The sequence below is a fragment of the Lepidochelys olivacea genome, assembly GCF_965140295.1.
Source record: "Lepidochelys olivacea isolate rLepOli2 genome assembly, chromosome: 7".
Lineage (NCBI taxonomy): Eukaryota > Metazoa > Chordata > Testudines > Cheloniidae > Lepidochelys > Lepidochelys olivacea.
Window position 1 is genome coordinate 56,530,656 of NC_140417.1, and position 6,745 is coordinate 56,537,400.

Genomic DNA, 6,745 nt, shown 5'->3' on the forward strand with positions numbered 1-6,745 from the left:
TGCAGACTGCCTTCCAAACTTCTGCTGAATCATTCAATTTCTCCGTTAGCTTGAGGGTAATACGCAGATCTGCTATGTCTAATATTCCTGTCTGCTAGGAAAATTTCAAATTCCAGTGAGGTGAGCTGGTTCTGTTGTCCGACATCAGTTCTTTTGGGTTCCCTTCCTTGCTAAAGACTGTCAACAAGAATTTGATCACCATAGCAGTGGAGACCTGTGATGTAAATAACACTTCCAGCCATTTATTGAAGTAGTCTATCAGGCGGATCACATAGTAACAGTCACTTGGCACATTGTCGAATGAACCTGGCAAACTCTTCCTGTGCTGCAGCTGGAAGAGGAACAGGCTGTAATAAGTGCAAATACTTCTTTGTCATCATCCATCTGTACATCGGGCAAAGGTAAGGGAAGGCAGGATAAGCGATCAACAATCATTTTTCATTCCCAGCCTGTACTCTGTCATACGGGAAAGGCAGTACTCTTGCTGAACATTGAGTAATTTGGCTGCTTGATTGTCCAAGTCCTTTAGATGTTAACAGTGTTGTCAAAGGGCTGAGATCTGTATGCAATTTGAAAGTAAGTTCTTCATTTTTCCATAGCCCATATACAAGCAAGTGCCACCTTTTCAACAATGGAATGCTTCTCCCCTCAGCTTCTGTAAGTGCTTGCAAAGCTTCTCCATGTTGCCCTGGTGGAGTTGAATAAGTATTGCTCCTAGTCTGTCATGTGAGGCATCTGTAGCCACCATTGTTGGTAACGCAGGTGCAAACAAAGTTAGTGCTGGGCTATTTACAATCAAATTGTTTCCTGTCTCAAAACTAATTTGTGGGACCCTGCTGTTGTGATACAGTGCAGTGCAGCCTGGAGATGTTTTCATGTTCCTCCGGAGACTTGCTGAACAAAATAATATTGTCCAAACAACACTGGACTCTAAGCTGGTTCTTTAGAATCACTGACATCATTCTTTGGAAAGCACTGGGGGCTGATGCTAGTTTGCACGGTACAGGTTTAAAGCAGAATAGTTCGGCATGTGTAACGAACACTGTGAGAGCTGTGCTTTCCTTCTGTAGCATAACTTGGTGAGATGCACGCTGTATATCAAGAGTAGAAAACATCTTTGCACCACAAAGTCCCATGACCACTTCTTTAGGGGGAGTGGATGGCTATCAATCACAACAGCTTTATTAGGCTCTCTTAATTCTATGCAAAGATCAATACCTCCAGGTTTCTCCTTCATCGGTGACACCCATTCAGAGGATGCCATCTCCTCAATAATACCATTCCGTACTAATTTTTTAATCTCCCATGATACAGCGTCCCTGATTGAGAATGGAAGGCTGCAATTTCTGTGCTGTGGCTGTCACATTAGGTCAAAGTTTAATTTGGTGAACAAATCCAAAGGCACAGCCAAGGGCCTCCTCTGTACCATCCTCGTTAAGAGCGGAGACCGGAGATTGTGAGGGTTTCAGTGCCATAGGAGTAACCCGCCCATTGACCACCGGCATGTGGAGTGCGTCAAACAAATCTCTACCTAGGACAGGCGTACCCCCTCTGCACAATACAGTCTGCTGGTACACAGTTACAGGTAAGCAGCCAAGCACAGGAATATGGTTCAGCAAGTAGTGCGCTAGATGTAAGCTTGGTTCAGTAAGTGGCACACGTCCAAAGTATTGCAAGTGAATTGGTTCAGGTGGTATAGAAACTGCTGAGCCAGTGTCCAACATTAATTCCACTGCCTGGGGCTCCCCTCCTGCCGCAGAAGGGTTTGAACAGTAGACGTTATTTTATCCACAATGCATGTGGGGCTGCTTCTGCCCCCAGGGGCGGTGGGGGGACCCCACCGCTCTCAGCCACTATGAGTGGCAGCAGTGGTGGGTGCTGGACCCCACTCCCTATTTTGTCATGGTTATTTTTAGTAAAAGTCACAGACAGGTCACTGGCAATACAATCAAAAAACAAAAAATCATGGAAACTCATGACCTGTCCGTGACTTTTACTAAAAATAACCACGACAAAATCTTAGCCTTAGCTATGGCCTCCTCCTAGCCACGGAAAAGAACCAGCTCACGATTTCCATGCCTCTGCTGGTGGCCATGGTGCCAGTCAGGAAGGTTTGAGTTGGAGAAATTACTGAGGTATTCACTCCACACCAGGTCCTGTCCTGAACAGTGGCGTGAGAGCTCTATTCGTGGGGGAGTTCTGCACCAAAAAATAAAAATTCTGCCAATTTTATTTGTCAAAATAACGCTACACAGTCAGGGCAGTTTCAATTATTTTGGTAATTTATTCCAAAATACCTGTCAGCAAGTATGTTTGTAACAACACAGACACACAAATTTCCCCCCAGGAGCAGAGAGTTAAAGAAACCCCAATGACAATCCAGTTCCTGTTTCTCTGCTCTTTTCCCCGCCCCTCCAGAGCCTTAACTTTTCTTCTTGCTCTTCCTTCAGTGGACATGGGCCCTCTTTGTAACAGCCCTTAACATATTTGAAGACTGTTATCATGCCTCTCCCATGCGCACGACCCATCCCCCAGTCATCTTTTCTCAAGACTGAACATGCCCAATTTTTTAAGCTTTCCTGACCAATCAGGTGTCCTAAACCTTTTCTCACTCTTGCTGCTCACCTCTAGACTCTCCTCAATTTGTCCACATCTTTCTTGTGTGTGGCACCCAAACCTGGACACAGTACTCCATCTGAGGCCTCACCAATGCCTAGTAGAGGGGGACAATTCACAGATTCCAAAGGCAGAAGGGATCATTATGACCATCTAGTCCAGTGGTGCCTAACCTTTTTCTCTCACACACCCCTTACCAGTAATGGAATCTGTCTGCCCCCTTCTCCATTACAGCACAGTGGACTCAGCAAACAAACTTGGCCTGAAGGCGGAACTGGGGGCAGAACTGGGGACCAGAGAAGAGCTCGGGCTAGAGGCGGAGCTAGCTGGGGGCAGAGGGCAGCTGCAGCGAGGTCTGTAGTGGGGCTGGGTGGTGCTCCCTCCTTGCCCCTTGTGGGGGCTGGCCAGGGCCCCACCATGTGCCCCTTCAAATGTTCCTCCATGCCCCACCTAGGGGGTCACACCCCATAGTTTGGAGACCACTGATCCAGTCTGACTTCCTGTATAACACAGGCAATAGAACATCCCCACATAATTCATAGAGATCTTTTAGAAAAATATTCAGTCTTGATTTAAAATATTGTCAGTGACGGAGACGCCACGACTCTTGGTAAATTGTTCCAATGGTTAATTACACTCACAACTAAAAATGTATACTTTTTTCTGTTCTCAATTTGTCTAGCTTCAACTACCAGCCTTGGATCATGTTAGACCCCTCTCTGCTAGACTGAACATCTGTTCCCCACGTATACACTTATAGACTGTAATCAAGTCATCTCTTAACTTTCCTCTTCATTAAGCTAAATAGACTGAATTATTTGAGTATCACTATCAGGCATGTTTTCTAATCCTTTAATCATTCTTGTGGCTCTTCTCTGAACCCTCTCCAATATATCAACATCCTTCTTGAATTGTGGGCACCAGAACTGGGCACAGGATTCCAGCAGCAGTCACACCAGTGCAAAACACAGAAGTAAAACAAATCTCTCTGCTCCCGCTCGAGATTCCCCTGTTCACATATTCGAGGATCACACTAGCTCTTTTGGCCCCAGCATTGCACTGGGAGCTCATGTTCAGCTGATTCTCCAGCATGACCCCAATGCCTTTTCAGTCATTACTGCTCAGGGTAGAATCCCCTAACCTGTAAGTATGGCCTATATTCTTTGTTCCTAGCTGTGTACATTTACATTTAACTGTATTAAAATACACAACGCTTGGACTCAATTTACCAAGCGTGATTAAGTGGGGGATTTTCGTAATGGTTTGCACGAGTGCACTGTCTCTCAGTTTTCCCTTTGTACTGCGTGTTTAATAAGGTGGTGGGAGAGGGTGTTTTTTGTTGCAGAGGGCTAGATGTGACCCCACCTAGCAGTCTGGACAACAGCCTGGAACTGTGTAACTTAGCAACTGGTGACCCAGAGACCCACCCCATCTTGGGAGCCAGCCAATTTCAGCTGGGGGAGAACAAAGGGCCGAGGAGAGAGGGCCAGGTGATCTGGAAAGCAGTGGGTTCTGGCCAGTGGGAAGACAAAGGCCTGAGGAGAGAGGGCTCCGATTAGCTGGAAGGCAGCAGGTTCTGGCCTGAGGGAAAACAAAGGGTGTAAGAGAGAGGGTCCAGATGATCTGTTTGCTCAGGAAAGACAACAAAGGATTGAGGAGGGGGTGTTGGGAAGGTGATATAGGGTGGTGGGCTGGAAGGAGGTCGCTTCTGGAATGGGGACGGTCAGGGTTCCTTCCCCACTCTGACCGCTAGGGTACAGATGTGGGGACCCGCATTAAAGACCCCCTAAGCTTATTTCTAGCAGTTTAGGTTAAAACTTCCCCAAGGCACAAAGCCTTTGCCCTTGGATGACGTAAAATGCTGCCACCACCAAGTGATTTAACAAACAATCAGGGAAAGGACCACTGGGAGTTCCTATTTCCCCAAAATATCCCCCCAAGCCCTTACACCCCCTTTCCTGGGGAGGCTTGACAATAAACAAGATGAGCACAGACCAGCCTTGGATTCTTAGCTCCCAAAAAACCCACTCAGATTCTTAAAAAACAGAACTTTATTAGAAGAACAAAAAAAGTAAGAGAACAACTCTGGTAAGATAGGAATGGAAGATAATCTTACAGGGAGTCAGATTCAAAACATAGAGAATCCCTCTAGGCAAAACCTTAAGTTACAAAAAGACACAAAAACAGGAATACACATTTCCTCCAGCAAAGCGAATTTCACAAGCCAAAACGAAGAAAACCCAACGTATTTTCTAGCTAGAATACTTACTAGCTTTACAGGAGTTGGAGGGCTTGAATCCTTGATCTGTTCCCGGCAAAGGCATCACACAAACAGACAAAAGCCTTTCCGCCGCCCTCCAGATTTGAAAGTATCTTGTCTCCTCATAGGTCATTTTGGGTCAGGTGCCAGCCAGGTTACCTGAGCTTCTTAACCCTTTACAGGTAAAAGGACTTTGCCTCTGGCCAGGAGGGATTTCATAGCACTGTATACAGAAAGGTGGTTACCCTTCCCTTTATATTTATGACAGGGACAAAGAGCAACCTGATCCCACCTCAATGTTGGACAGGCCCAGATGGACTGTGCTGACTTTCTAGGCCCGAGGACCCTGAGCACTTCCTGTGCTGTGTTCAGATGTTCAATAAACCCTTCTCTGACTCAGAGTCACTGCGGTTGAGAAATCAGGGTTGCATTGTTCCCTCTGGCTGTGGAGGCCCCAGGGGTCTAGAGCAAGTGGACTCCCAGAGGGGGCTCAGAGAGAGACAGGTGTGAAGGCTCAGCGGTGCAGTTCCAGAAGGCGGAGAAGCCCAGGGTTTAACCCCGAGAGAGTGTGAATCCTGAGGAGAGCTGTCACGCTGAAGGGGATTCCCTCCCAAGGACGGTACGGAGCAGAGGGCACTAGGTCTGCGAGTCTGACACCAAACAATCCTGATTGCTCTGAATCAGTGACCTGTCCTCTTCATTATTTACCAGTCTCCCAATTTTTCCATCATCTGCAAACTTTATCACCGATGATTGTGTGTTTTGTTCCAAGTCACAGATAAAAATGTTAAATAGCACAGGGCTAAGAACTGATCCCGGTGGATCCCACTGGAAACACACCCGCTCAATGAGGATTCTGTATTTACAATTACATTTTGAGAGCTATCCGTTAGTACACATTAAATGGATTAAAAACTGGCTCTCTTAAATTTATATAGTTTTAATTTTTAATCAAAATGTCATGCAGTACCCAGCCAAACACCTAAGGGAATTTCTAAATATATTACGTCAACTCAATTACCTTTATCAACCCAACATGTAATCATCAAAAAAATGCTATCAAATTAGTTTGACAGGATCTACTTTCCATAGGCTTCTGTTGATTTGCACTAAATACATTACTCTCCTTTAATTCTTTATTTAATCGAGTTCTGTATCAGCTGCTCCATTATGTTGCCCAGGATCAAGGGCAGGCAGACAGATCTATAATTAGCTTTTCAAAGTACTGGCATAACAATAGCTTTCTTTCAGTCTTTCGGAACTTCCCAAGTACTCCAAGACTCAGGGCTTATCTACACTACCAAGTTTTGTTGACAAAACTTATGTTGACACCCAAAAGTTGACAAAACAAAAGTCACCAAAGGGTGTTCACACTTGCTCCCTCTGTCAATACATCACGTCCACCTAGGGGACACCATCATCGACAGGGTGGGCAATGCACCGTGGGCAGGGCCGGCTCCAGGCACCAGCGTTCCAAGCAGATGCCTGGGGCAGCAATCTTAAAGGGGCGGCAGTCCGTGAGCCGTCAGGGCGGCATGGGTTTTTTTTGCTGGGGCAGCAATTCGGCAGCAGCTTGTAACTTCACAGTCCTGTGACGGCAATTCAGCAGCAGCTCCCTTCTTCAGGCGGCAATTTGGCGCATGGCTTGGGGCGGCAAAAAGCGTAGAGCCGGGCCTGACCGTGGGTATGTATCCCACAGTGCAGTGTTGTGGGAAGGAAGAGCTGATCACTGCGCACCTTGGCATTCCTCTCCGAATTCTCCCACAGCCCCCTCGGCTGCCGAGAGCAGCATCGTGAGTAGCTCTGTGAGCTCTCCGCGCTGAGGAATAGCAAAGCAGCGCAGCAGCCAGTCTGCTGCCGTGTTCCTAG